Source organism: Triticum urartu, chromosome 6 (genome assembly GCF_003073215.2).
Source record: "Triticum urartu cultivar G1812 chromosome 6, Tu2.1, whole genome shotgun sequence".
In the NCBI taxonomy this organism is placed as follows: Eukaryota; Viridiplantae; Streptophyta; class Magnoliopsida; order Poales; family Poaceae; genus Triticum; species Triticum urartu.
Genome location: NC_053027.1, coordinates 406257913 through 406272558, shown reverse-complemented (window position 1 = coordinate 406272558; position 14646 = coordinate 406257913). Strand labels below are relative to the sequence as shown.

Here is a 14646-nt window from a genome sequence, read left to right as displayed (position 1 = left end):
CAATGCTACGATGCCTACCATTTGCTTGTCAGCCTCCCAATGCCATGTCAAACCTCTAACCCACCATGTCCTAGCAAACCGTTGATTGGCTATGTTACCGCTTTGCTCAGCCCCTCTTATAGCGTTGCTAGTTGCAGGTGAAGATTGGAGGGCCGTTCCTTGTTGGAATTTTTTTACTTGTTGGGATATCACTATTATATCTTATTTAATTAATGCATCTATATACTTGGTAAAGGGTGGAAGGCTCGGCCTTATGCCTGGTGTTTTGTTCCACTCTTGCCGCCCTAGTTTCCGTCATATCGGTGTTATGTTCCCGGATTTTGCGTTCCCTTACGCGGTTGGGCTATAATGGGAACCCCTTGACAGTTCGCCTTTAAGTAAAGCTCTTCCAGCAATGCCCAACATTGGTTTTACCATTCGCCACCTAGCCTTTTCTTTTCCCTTGGGAGTCGCGCAAGGGTCATCATTATTTCCCCCCCGGGCCAGTGCTCCTCTGAGTGTTGGTCCAACTGAGCGATGTCCGAGGCTACCAGGGGCAACTCTGGGCTGGCTTACCCGACGTCTTGCTCATCCGGTGTGCCCTGAGAACGAGATATGTGCAGCTCCTATCGGGATTTGTCGGCACATCTGGGTGGTGTTGCTGGTTTAGTTTTACCCTGTCAAAATGTCTTGTTGTACCGAGGTACCGAGCCTGATCGGAATGTCTCGGGTGGAGGTCTATTCCTTCGTTGACCGCGAGAGCTTGTGATGGGCTAAGTTGGGACACCCCTGCAGGGATTTGAACTTTCGAAAGCCGTGCCCGCGGTTATGGGCAGATGGGAATTTGTTAACGTCCGCTTGTAGAAAACCTGAAGTTGACCTTAATTAAAATGAATCAACCGCGTGCGTAACCGTGATGGTCCCTTTCCAGCGGAGTCCGGGAAGTGAACACGGTTGTTGGAGTTATGCTTGACGTAGGTTGTTTTAGGGTCACTTCTTGATCATACTTTATCGACCGTGCTTTGCCTTCTCTTCTCGCTCTCTTTTGCGTATGTTAGCCACCATATATGCTAGTCGCTTGCTGCAGCTCCACCTCATACCTTTACCTTACCCATAAGCTTAAATAGTCTTGATCGCGAGGGTGCGAGATTGCTGAGTCCCCGTGGCTCACAGATACTTCCAAAACCAGCTTGCAGGTGCCGATGAGACCGTGCAGATGACGCAACCAAGCTCAGGAGGAGCTCGAGGAAGACTTTGTCCGTTGTGTTGTTTCTTTCTAGTTGATCAGTAGTGGAGCCCAGTTGGGGTCGATCGGGACCATTGTCGCATTTGGGGTTCTTCTTTTATTTTGGTTTCGTAGTCGGACCTTGAGTGTATTTGTATGATGTAATGCTTTATTCATGTATTTGTGTGAAGTGGCGATTGTAAGCCAACTATGTATCTCTTATTCCTTATTATATTACATGGGTTGTGTGAAGATTACTTCACTTGCGACATATGCCTTCAATGCGATTATGCCTCTAAGTCGTGCCTCGACACGTGGGAGGTATAGTCATATCGAGGGTGTTACAATCGAACGTCGTGATGGTTCAACCTCGGTGGATGATTCAACCTCACCTTCGCTACCTCCACCTCGTTTGACCCTCCTCCCCTCGTTGGATTCCCACGCAGAGAAAAGTTAAGGAGAAAAACTCCCGAAAAAGCAGGAGAAGAAAAACTCTGACGACCTCCACTTCTCCCACGACCTGCCAGTCTCATCTCACATCTCCTCATCTCTCCCTCTTTCCCGCGACCAACCCTGCACCCTCCCTCCGATCAAACTCCTACGTCGTCCCCGCTATCGTCGGTTCTCCCTCTCTCCCTGATTGTTCCCAATCGATCTCTGAGCCACCACGATTCCCAAATCCATCTCCTTGCTCCCCACCCTACCCATGGCGCCGTCGACGCCGACGGGCTACTACAAGTGCGGTCCAACCCAATCCCCAACCCTGTCGTACGCACCTGCCACTTCGGCCCTACCACCAGAGACGGACACCCAAGTTCGTTGCGACGCCGGAGGGTGAGGAGGCGCAGCACGAAGGCGGGAAGGAGGGGGAGACGCGACCCAATCTCAGGCCGAACCTGCTCCTCTCTGACAGCGGCTTGGGCTTCGTCCTCTGATAATTCTCCGAGACGGCCATGCCCCACCCAGCCACGAGGTATGCTTGCAACCTATAACTCCATCTTTGGATAGATTTGACATGTACTGCCCTTGTTGCCCTGACTCTCCTTGCTCCTAGCATGGTATTTTCAGCCTTCAACTTCTTTGTTCCTATTTGTTTATTTATTTAGATGTGTCTTGGTTTCTTACTGGTACAGTAGTGATTGGCTTGATAAGTAAATCAATACATATAATCTTGATCATTGGTGCAAAGCAACTGTTACTGTATTGTGGTGCTGTACAAACGGTTCTATTATTGAGTTTAACTGTTGAAGTTTATGCCAAGTAGGTTCTGCTTGTTCTGATGTTTAATTGGTAACTGACATAGTTATGACTTCTTCCAGTTAATTCCATACACTTCAAACATTTAGAACTGGAGTATTCTCTTGCTTAGTATTTTTGACATTTATATGATGTTACCTTTTTACGAAGATGAGAGTGAGATAGATGTTGATACTGCAGCTCAAACAACTCAAGTTTCAATCAATCCTGGTCTGCTGATATGGAGAGCGCAAGACCTGGTCTTTGGTTCCTGGAACAAGTGATTTTATTGCCTTATAATTATTTCCATCTCATTTCCCAATACGGATGATCAGGTATTGAAGTTAAATCGTGTCTTAAAGTAGCTTCGGTTACTCTATACGTATCGAAGTTCTTCAGTTACATTAAGATCCAAATTACAGATTTTACAGGTTATTAGGGGGTATCCCAATGGATAGGACGCCCGCGGGTGGCTGTCGGCTTGAGCTGGTGCGGTACCATCACGAATATCGGGATGGGTGGACGGGGAGGAAGGGTGGAAGCCAGGGCGACATTGGGAAAAAACACGGTGAGCGAGGTGGTGGCATTGTACTGTGACACGGCAATATTTTTGCCGTTCTGCGTGGTGACTCATAGCTATTGGAGCAGGGCCATCAGCAGACAAGCAATAAATGGTTCTTGAGCAGCACACAAGCAAGAAATGGTGCTTGAGGTTGTAGGGCCGAGCAGATATACACGAGCGGTACGCATCTCATTTTCTTCGTCAGGTTCTAAATGATCCCTCGAGTTTGCATCCATTTGTATTTACGTTACGAAATCATATATTCATGGTTTATCTCCCTTTTAAGGGTCTAGCTAAACTAAAGTGAATACCATTATGTAACCAATTTTGTAAATTGAGTTTGAGCTTGAACAAAGAAAAGTTTACCAAATAACACATAATGGGACTTATATTTCGGGAGATATTGGAGTACCACCCTCAGCTTCTCAAGGATTACATGAACGGCTTTGAAAAAATGAGCTTTCTATATGCCGGGTTTCTGTGACATGCTTGTAAACTTTTTTCTCTTTTATTTTGTTTATGTAGCAACATTCACAACTTCTGCCATTGGTTCTTGATTTTTTTGCTATGAAGTGATGTTGACAATTTCTAGAGGCAATTCGCTGACTTAGAAGATGATATTGCAAAGAGCAAGGCAGTCAACATGAAGCATGTTTATCTCGCAAGGTAACTTACATTATCACATTACTCCCGATTGTGATCAGTTACATTTATATATCAGGTTCACAATGACTTGTGCCGCCATACGTACCTTGTGCTAAAATTGATTAGAGGTAGCAAAATGCATTAGTTAATAGGCTTTTCCACAAAGCAATCTCGTGATATTTCAAAGGTTTCTTCTGTATAATATGAATTATTGTCTTGCTTCACGGATTTTGAAAACTGATGATTTTGATGTAGGTCTGCTACTTGCAGGACTACAAGATCTGAAAAATTAAATACAAGCAGGACTCAACAGTTCACTCTACTATGATTCCTCCAACAAATTATCTTCCTTATTCCTCCCAAGTTCCTCAAAGGATTCCAACAGGTGTTTATTAGCATTCTGTCACATACTGACCTGGTATTATTTTTCCCATTTAACTTCAAACAGCATCAGTCGAACTATTTCGCCTTTGTCACTCTCGCAGCAAGACCAGATAGAGTGGCTTTCTCAGCGACATCAATGCAAAATGCAAGTATCACCGATGGACGCATTGGATGAATAGGGCTAAGGGAATTGAAGTTATACTACTCTTGCATGCAACAACACCTGCAGGGGACACGTAAACACTCCAGGCACGCAAGGTCACATCGGAGGATGGCATGCTGTCCTCCGACTATTACGATTCCACCATTCAGCAGCATGGCCAGGGCGGGTGGATACAACATGGTTGCTGTGGCCGCAAGGATGTACTACGACAAGGGTCGGGCAAGCTTGCGGGGTCGAGCATGAGAAGGGAGCACGAGAACGGCTACAGTTCCTGTTCCAGGCAGAGGTTCAGGGTGCAGGGCCACATGGTAAAATTTATCCCTTTTTCTAAATTTTTATAATAGATAGAAAACAGCTGCTATCTTGTACATATGGCGACACTTCATTTTCTCTGTTCTGCTGTCTAAATCTGCTGATGCTCCTAATTATGTTAATAGATAGTTTTGTCAGTGTGGATGTAGGAGTACCTATGTTTCAGATAAAGTTGTAGGTTGTAGAGTTTCCTTATCTGGATTCTGCCATGTAATTTACTTATTTTATTTTATTTTATTTTCCAGTTGTAGCCAACCGCATATAATCTTGCGATTCCCTTTTAATAATGTTGAAATTAAGACATATTTTTTGTCACATAAATAATTTTGCGTATCAGTAACTGAGTTTGTTGAATCTTTGTGTCATATCACTAAGCTTAATCTCAATTAAACAATCTTGTTGAACTAATAAATGGCTACATTGTATTTTCTTATATTTGACTACATTGTATTTTCTTATACTTGATGTAAATGATGCAATGAAATACTATTAAAAGGTAAATAATGGAGTGTTTTTCTTACGCTCGAAAGGGATGCAATAGGAAAAAAATATTCATGATTTGAGTAACGATAACGGAAAGAAGCCGAAGTGGGTTAGCATCATTGACGATAAATCTACCAGTCGACCCATTTGAACAAAGAGGGCTAGCTAGCGAGGAAAATTCCCCATCTTTTTATATGGTTAACTATGTCTATAGTATTCTACCTATCAGTATTGGTCACAATGAGAGACTTGTACTTGATGATGGACTTTTATGTTCATGATAACAACTGATTTGTTTATATATTTATAGCATATAAGCTGAAGTCTTGCGTGACAAATACACGACATTTGTTTCTTGCTTACTTGCATATCCTGATGCATTGATGATGTATGCTTGTGCTTAAGTTATGTTTATTGGCCACTGTCATCTTGTAGTGGTGCATTGATGATAGACATATAAACACACAAGTAGCTCTCGACATATGACATGTTTTTATGATATTGTTCTATTTCAATGGTACAAATCTACATTTTGGTTCCTTATTCTAAACAAACGTGATCTGATTCAAGGTTTCTCCTTTTGTCATTGGATTAAGAAGATAAACTCTTATACCAGCTTATATGCAGCTTCTTCTTACTATTCTCTATTTGTGTTGTTGGATATGGCAATCACTTTTTCCTTAGATTATGAGCTGCCTATCTAAAAGCATTAACTGTGATCTAGCTTTTGAGGTTCTTGTGTAACATAGTAAAAATTATAGTTTTGCTAAGTCTCAGTCGACTGGGACTTCGTTATGTCTCAATCGATGCTATATTACTTTGATCTTGCATGGAGATTCGTACAAAAAATTATTTTTAGTTTTTTTCTTTTTTCTTCTTATATACTATATCACTTGATTAAGACTTGGGTAAGTCTGAGTCGACTGAGACCTAGGCGCACCCAAAAAATTACCATTTAGACAAAGTAAAAGGTACTTCTTTATTATTTTTTATCCTGGTTATAGAATTTGTCTCTGATTCTCTTTCCGCCATTTCCACATCTGGTGTTTTGTTGTGTCTCAATGTTGATTTTACAAGTCATCTATTGTATATGCTGATGCTTTTGTTTCTAAGATGTATTCTCAACTGATATTCATATCTTGTTTGCCTCTATGCAATGAGAAGGATGAAAATATGATTATATTCTAAAATTGATATCATGCAGCCTAACCAATATATGGCCTCTTGTGAACTTCCATTCTCTCGGTTGTGCGCTACTACATCCGGTCGCTCTGAGACAAAGGAGACGATGGTGGCCAAAGAAACATCATCCCCAACTCAGAGCTCCAAATCTTGTGTCTTGACATGGAAAGATTCGGACCTTGAGGATTGGAGTTTGAACGAGATGCATTTGGTGTGAGAGAAAGATGTCTCACATGCTCTGTTGACAAGGATGAGTGGGTTGGCGCTGTGTCAGCACATGATACTATACAAGCTATCATTTGCGGTTTTTCCTTCCAGGTTATCAGTGTTATTTAGTACAATGAAGATCTTAATTTTTGCTATATTTTTTGTATTTTTGTCCTGATACACCATTTAGGTTGCGATAGTGGTAGAAAGACACTTAACTTGTCCTTAACCCGATGGCGAAGGAGATGTCCCATGGGGAGGAAAAGGAGTGGATGCTTGGTTGTTGTGGAAAAGGGAAACAGGGAGAATGGCGTCGATATTCAGCAAGAATAAACCGAATGCTTGACATTTGTGTTCATACAAAGAACAATCATTTCAATAATGTCTCTAGCATATCTATATTGGCCCGTGGCAACGCACGGGCATTCAACTAGTCTGGCTAGATGTAAAACTGGCATAACTATACACGGATCTTACTGAGAGATAGAAACTATAGAAGATAAACATCCACTGAACAAACTCTTCATCATAGAGAATAATTCCACAAGTTGGTACATCGGATCCAAACTGCTAGGTCTATCTAAGAAAAAAGGTTATAGTAATTGAGAAATTGATCTGGCTTTCACTATACATAACTGATATTGATTTTATTAAATCAGTTGTGAGCCCTTACTCCAATATTTTGTTTACCTATAAATGCAGAGAGAAGCACCTACTGACAAATAAAATATTTCAGAAGCACCATTAATCTATAAAGCTACGCTTACCCTTAAAAACAAATTGTTTGGATTACACTGAACAATTAACTCTTGATTAATAGAGAGAAATAACATTCACGGGTGCCACTTTGGCAAGATACATGAAAGCAAGCTCCTCAAAATGACAACTATCCAAGTTTCAAAAAGCTGATGGATTGATTAGTAAGCAAGCAGGGAGCCACAGCAAGACATACACAAATATTCAGAGCCGTCGACAAAAGGCAGAGCATTACAGACACTGGGCAAACAGTACTCCAAGATCTGAAAATAGGAACTTTTCGCCATCTAGCGCTTGCAATCAAAATCATTCGGATGGGAGATATGAGAACTATCCATCATATGTGGACACATTCTTGCCGACAGTGCTGAGTGCTTAAGTTACAGAGGATTTTTTATGTGAGTGACCAGGCTGACCAGCCATGCTGCCAGCGGGAGGTGGATGGAGACCGAACATATAGCTTTCATCAAAAATTGCTTCCTACAAGACACAAATCAGTTTCCAATCGAAAGTAATCAAAGAAATTGCTCACTTCTAAGGAGATAGGAGGCAGCGCACCGTCCTTTGGTGTGGGTGATGTTGGGACATGACGCAAACCACAAATCAGATTTTCTAGTCCAAGCTATATCTATGTTTATACGCGCTCAAGGTCGATCCAACGCTGCTGCAAGCCGTGGCTGTTAATGGATGCCCTACCATGCGTTACCATCAGCCCACCCATACCTTCGAGGCCAAAAAGAAAGTTGTCCACCGGCTTGGCACTTGGCCGACGCGACGTTCACTCCATGATTCAGTCGCTGGGCAGAGCATCCTTCCAGGAGAGACTCCAGTGGTCGGTCTGATTCCGACCACAAACATAAGCGACGATCGCATGCTGCAGCCTCCTATCCATGCCTTCCATCTGTGGGAGCGGCGAAAGAAGCAGGTTTTGACATAGGCCACCAAGGACAGCGGCAGGGGCGGAGGAAGAGGGGAGGCAGCGGGCAGAGGCTGAGGAGGAGGGGAGGTGTTGCGGAACGGCGACCATGCCAAAGGGGTTGACCACACACATAGATCGAGGGGAGGCAGCGGGCAGCGCTGGCAAAGGCGGACGTGCCGCAGACCAGCGACCATGCCAGAGGGGCGGACCACATGCAGAGATCGAGGGGACGTAGCGAGGAGCCCCGACTGAGCCTGGAAGGGGAGGGGAGGTGCCACGGACAGGCGACCTGCCACGAAGAGATTGCCTCCTAGCCTCCGCACTCTATACCATTGCTAGTGGAGTAGATTGGTCCTTTATTTATGGATAGAGAGAGAGCGGAAATGGAAGGATGGTGGGGGCAGGACGATTGGGCTTCTCTTTGCTAATTGACACCATTGAGCTTCGGTGGTAATTTAAGACTGGAAAACAGAGAGACGAGATGCAATTCTACATGCTAATAGAAATTAGTTACATGGAAAAATAATTGATGATGTGGCAAGTTGCTGAGGTGGATAGGCTGCATGTCAAGAGAAATATGGTAGTGGGGATGAACTATTTAGGTACTTCCTCCGTTTTTATTTAGTCCGCATATTAGTTTTGGTCAAAGTCAAGCTTTATAAACTTTGACTAAGTTTATAAACAAAAATATTAACATATACAATAAAAAATCAATACCACTAGATTCATTATTGAATGTACTTTCATATCATATAGATTTGTTATGGTAAATGTTTATATATTTTTCTATAAACTTGGTCAAACTTTGCAAAGTTTGACTTCGGTCAAACCTAATATGCAGACTAAATAAAAACGGAGGGAGTATTATAGATTACCTTGGGTCGAATCCATTTCAGCTCTTTTTTCCATGGGCCATCAACCTATTTGATGAACTTTTCCCAAGCGTTGCCTGCCGGCAAAGAAAATGAATAAATGAGTTATTAATTAATTAGTTGATATCAGGAAATGACGAACTAAAGAGGCCGACATATAGTTCGATAATGACTGAAATTACCTGTCGACCATCCCCCTCAAGATTGAGTAGTCATTAATGTCTTTAGGAAGTGAGTCCAGTACTTGAACTTTTCCCTCATCAACTTCAATCATTAACAAGATTCAGTGGACACTGCATGCGCACACGTTTGCATGTATAATTAAGCGGGCATGTGCATAACTCGTCAACTACCCTAAACGCTCTACAAACTTATTAACATCTAGCTATTTAGCAAAAAAAGAATTTGTAGTACAAGACAGTGTGACTCACCCGAAGTTGTAAGGAAGTAGTATTTATGGACATGTATTTAGGCACACCAAGAACTCTAGCAAGCTTTTCTCTGTGTCTTTTCGTTCCCATGGACACGTCCATGTCTCTTGATTAATAGTATTTGGGTCAATGAACCCAATGCCATAGCATCCAACTTTTTTCATTTCATACATCTTCATTCTGCATAATACCACAGAAAAGAAAAGTGGGGATAATTATAGGTAATGATCAATGAGCACTACAACAAGCTAGAGACTTACTGAAATTACAGAAAGAAATCACTTACATGCAATAGCAACTGACGATAGATTTGTCAAGTGCATCTTGATTGAATAACTGAAACAATTCTATAAACTCAACATACAGAGCATTTTCATGGTAGTAATGCTCTGGCCCCACTCCCACCATGAGGGACTCTCGATCGGTAGTTGAAAGCACAAGTGCTCCCTAGGTGATTTTGATAATTAATGACAACATATCTCTTGTTGGACTAATACTTTTACCTAGTATGTTTCAGACAAGTTCAACAAATTAAGTGGCATGGACTAAAGGATGTGGAACCCCTTCAAGATGCTAAGGACAAAGGATTAGCTCAAGCTTCAAGATCAAAACTCTAAATTTTCTATTTTAGTGATCCAAGATCACATTGAGTCTATAGGAAAAGCCAATACTATCAAGAGGGGATGAGGTGTTGCTTGATGAGGTTCTTGCTTCATAGTGCTTAGTGATATGCTCCAAAACCCTCAACTACCTTCCCACATCCACATATGACCTAAAACAAAAGTCAAACTCGGCCCCACCGATTCTTTCTATCTGGCGCCACCGAGTTCATATGTCATAGCCACTGCCACAAACCCTAGGCAAATCAGTTTCACCGATAGGGATCTCGGTCTCACCGAGATGGGATTGTAATCTCTCTGTGTATGTCCATTACCCAAATCGGTCCCACCGAGATTGAGAAATCGGTACTACCGAGATTACAATGCAAACTTTGTGGTTAGCTTATTACCAAAATCGGTCCCACCGAGTTTGTGTAATCGGTCTCACCAAGTTTGCCTGACCAACTCTCTAGTTAGCTTATTACCAAAATCGGTCCCATCAAGTTTGTGTAATCGGTCTCACCGAGATTACGTTATGCCCTAACCCTAACCATATTGGTCCTACCGAGTTGCATCTCAGTCCCACCGAAAATCCTAACGGTCACTAGGTTTGCTAAATCGGTTCGACCGAGTTTCTCAATTCGGTCTCACCGAGATTGGTAAATTGTGTGTAACGGTTAGATTTTGTGTGGAGGCTATATATACCCCTCCACCCACTCTTCATTCGTGCAGAGACCCATCAGAACATACCTACACTTCCAATACACATTTTCTAAGAGAGAACCACCTACTCATGTGTTGAGGCCAAGATATTCCATTCCCACCATATGAATCTTGATCTCTAGCCTTCCCCAAGTTGCTTTCCACTCAAATCTTCTTTCCACCAAATCCATATCTTGTGAGAGAGAGAGTTGAGTGTTGGCGAGACTATCATTTGAAGCACAAGAGCAAGGAGTTCATCATCAACACACCATCTTTTACTTCCTGGAGAGTGGTGTCTCCTAGATTGGCTAGGTGTCACTTGGGAGCCTCCGACAAGATTGTGGAGTTGAACCAAGGAGTTTGTAAGGGCAAGGAGATCGCCTACTTCGTGAAGATCTACCGCTAGTGAGGCAAGTCCTTCGTGGGCGATGGCCATGATGGGATAGACAAGGTTTCTTCTTCGTGGACCCTTCGTGGGTGGAGCCCTCCATGGACTCGCGCAACCGTTACCCTTCGTGGGTTGAAGTCTCCATCAACGTGGATGTATGATAGCACCACCTATCGGAACCACGACAAAAACATCCGTGTCTCAAATTGCGTTTGAATTCTCCAAACACTTCCCTTTACATTCTTGCAAGTTGCATGCTTTACTTTCCGCTGCTCATATACTCTTTGCATGCTTGCTTGAAATGTATTGTGTTTGTTAAACTTGTGCCAAAACTCCACTTCAACTTAAAGAAATTAAAAACTGCAACTTTTGCTACTTAGTGTCTAATCACCCCCCCTCTAGACACCTCTTCTCGATCCTCTTCAATTGGTATCAGAGCTTTGGTCTCCATTGCCTTGGTTTAAACACCATTGGAGGAAGATGGATGAGTCTACTTTGGGGAGTCTTAGACGTAGAGTGCCTATTCTTGATGGAGAATATTTTCATGATTGGAAAAATGAAATGCTTGAGATTTTCAACGAATATCATTTGAGCAAGTATATTGCTAGCCCTTGTGCACCTCATGTTGATCCCATGCATCCTACCCTTGATGAGTCAATGGACATGATTTGCAATCTTAGAACTGTTAATCTTATCACTAGAGGCTTGCCTAGAAACTTGATTGGATGTTTGCCTACTCTTAAGTGTGCCTACACCATATGGAAATTTCTTGAGGAACTCTTTCCAAATTATTCCTTAAAAGATCTAGATGAAATCCTCCATAAGTCTATTGCCTTGATTAAGATGAGTTCAAATGATCCCAAATTTGGTGACTGCTTATTTGAGCTTACTAATCTTACGAGTGCCAAAGGAGATGTTGGAATCATTAGCAATATCATTTCCAGAGCTATTAGAATTCATAAAGATAACTATAGAAATGATCATTTGTCTAATGAATTACCCTCTCTAGGAATTGATCAATCACAAAATGATGTTGAAAATGGATACTATGATGAGGATGATGATAATGACTTGATCTCGATGATGCGATGAGACACTTTGGTCTTATGGAAAATCTTCGCGGCTACATGGCTTGAGGAAAGGAATGGGTCCTTGATAGTGGATGTACTGATCATATGACCGGAGATAAAGACATGTTCCGTGAGCTTGCTGGAAACGACAACCCTCGAAAGTATGTCACTTTTGGTGATAATTCAAAGGGTAAGGTGGTTGGCCTTGGTAAGGTGGCCATCTCACATGATAGCTCCATACAAAATGCCATGCTCGTTGAATCTCTTGGCTATAACTTACTTTTAGTATCTAGACTTGGTGATTTCGGTTTCAATGTCCTATTTACTGAAGTAGACTGCCAAGTGTTTCGTAGACATAATCATAAAATGGTCTTTACCGGTATACGTAGAGGAGATCTTTACATTGTTGATTTCACTAAAAAGGCTCAACCTAGAACTTGCTTAATTGCTAAATCTTCTAAAGGCTGGTTGTGGCATAGAAGGCTAGGCCATGTGGGCATGCAAAACCTTGACAAACTCATTAAAGGAAATCATATCCTTGGCGTTAATGATGTCATATTTGACAAGGATATACTTTGTAGTGCTTGTCAAGCAGGGAAACAAGTTGTAGGAAGTCATCGCGTTAAGAACATTATGACCACAAGAAGACCACTCGAGCTACTTCACATGGATCTCTTTGGTCCAAATGCCTACAAGAGTCTCGGTGGTAACTCATTTGGTCTAGTCATAGTTGATGATTTTTCAAGATTTACGTGGGTATTCTTTCTTGATGACAAATCACAGGTCCAAAAGATCTTCAAAAACTTTGCTAGGAAGGCCCAAAATCAATTTGACGTGAAGATCAAGAAGGTTCGGAGCGACAACGGAATGGAGTTCAAGAACGCAAATGTGGACACCTTTCTTGATGAAGAAGGGATTACACATGAGTTCTCGGCTATGTACACACCTCAACAAAATGGAGTCGTTGAGAGGAAGAACCGGACTCTTATCGAGATGGCAAGAACGATGCTTGATGAGTACAAGACGCCAAAACACTTTTGGGCGGAAGCGGTTGAGACAGCTTGTCATGCAACAAATCGCTTGTATCTTCACAAGCTACTCGGCAAGACGGCATACGAGCTCCTCACCAGTAACAAACCCCAAGTTGGATACTTTCAAGTATTGGGCTCAAAGTGCTACATTCTTGATAAGCATCGTCGTTCTAAATTTGCTCCTAAGTCTCATGAAGGTTTCCTACTTGGTTATGTCTCAAACTCTCACACATACCGTGTCTACAACAATTTCACTCGAAAGGTTGAAGAAATGGTAGATGTGAAGTTTGATGAATCTAACGGCTCGCAAGTAGAGCAATTGCCAATTGATGTAGGAGACAAAGATCCCTCGGAAGCAATCCAAGACTTGTCTATTGGTAAGATTCGTCCAACGGAGATAAAGGAGAGTACCTCGTCCGTCCAAGTGGAAGCTTCTACCTCACGACAAGGTGAACCAAGAGTTGATACGGAAGCATCCACGAGTGGGACACACCAAGATGAAGAAAATGAGGAAGTGCACCAAGACAAACGTCAACAACCTCCTTCTCCACCACGACAAGAGAACGACAACGCTAACAATGAAGAAGGCCAAGAAGAAGAACAAGATGAAGAAGATGTTCAACCAAGAACCAAGCAAAAGCTTTCACGAGTTCGAGCAAGAATTGCTATAGATCATCCCGTGGAGCAAATCTACAATGATATCCAAACCAGGAGAATCACTCGCTCTAAAACTCGTTTGGCTAACTTTTGTGAACATTACTCATTCATCTCTAGCACTGAACCTATGAAGGTTGAAGAAGCATTGGAGGATCCGGACTGGATAAACGCTATTCATGAAGATCTACACAACTTTGAGAGAAATCAAGTGTGGACATTGGTCGAGAAGCCCGACAACAACCACAACATCATCGGTACCAAATGGGTGTTTCGCAACAAGCAAGATGAAGATGGACAAGTGGTTCGCAACAAAGCACGTCTCGTCGCCCAAGGCTACGCACAAGTCGAAGGTATGGACTATGGTGAGACATATGCTCCCGTTGCTAGACTTGAGTCCATTCGCATCTTACTTGCTTATGCTAATCACCATGATATCACTTTGTACCAAATGGACATTAAAAGTGCTTTTCTAAATGGTGAAATTGAGGAGGAAGTTTATGTTAAGCAACCTCCCGGCTTTGCCAATCCTAAGAAACCTAATCATGTCTACAAACTTCACAAAGCCCTTTATGGTCTTAAACAAGCTCCTAGAGCATGGTATAAATGCTTGACCAAGTTCCTTATTGAAAAAGGCTTTGAAATTGGAAAAATAGATTCTACTCCTTTTACTAAAAGGGTTAATGGAGAACTATTTGTATGCCAAATTTATGTCGATGATATTATATTTGGATCAACTAACCCTCATTTTAGTGAAAAGTTTGGGAAGCTAATGTCAGAGAAGTTTGAGATGTCTATGATGAGTGAACTCAAATTCTTTCTTGGTTTGCAAATCAAGCAAACCAA

The 14646-nt window shown here is 42.2% G+C and overlaps 1 long non-coding RNA gene across 8 annotated transcripts; it reads left to right on the top strand.

The window, feature by feature from the left end:
* Positions 1 to 1663: 1663 nt before the first annotated feature.
* LOC125513806 lies at positions 1664 to 6724 on the top strand. Of its 8 annotated transcripts, none has more exons than XR_007286167.1 (8): positions 1670 to 2177; positions 2642 to 2775; positions 2863 to 3008; positions 3089 to 3182; positions 3528 to 3668; positions 3918 to 4032; positions 4133 to 4502; positions 6194 to 6724. It is a non-coding gene; the product is annotated as an uncharacterized LOC125513806 (long non-coding RNA). The 8 variants fall into 8 exon arrangements; XR_007286164.1 differs by having other exon boundaries at positions 1671 to 2177; positions 3903 to 4032; XR_007286168.1 differs by having other exon boundaries at positions 1664 to 2177; positions 2612 to 2775; positions 3903 to 4502.
* The last annotated feature ends 7922 nt before the right edge of the window (positions 6725 to 14646 follow it).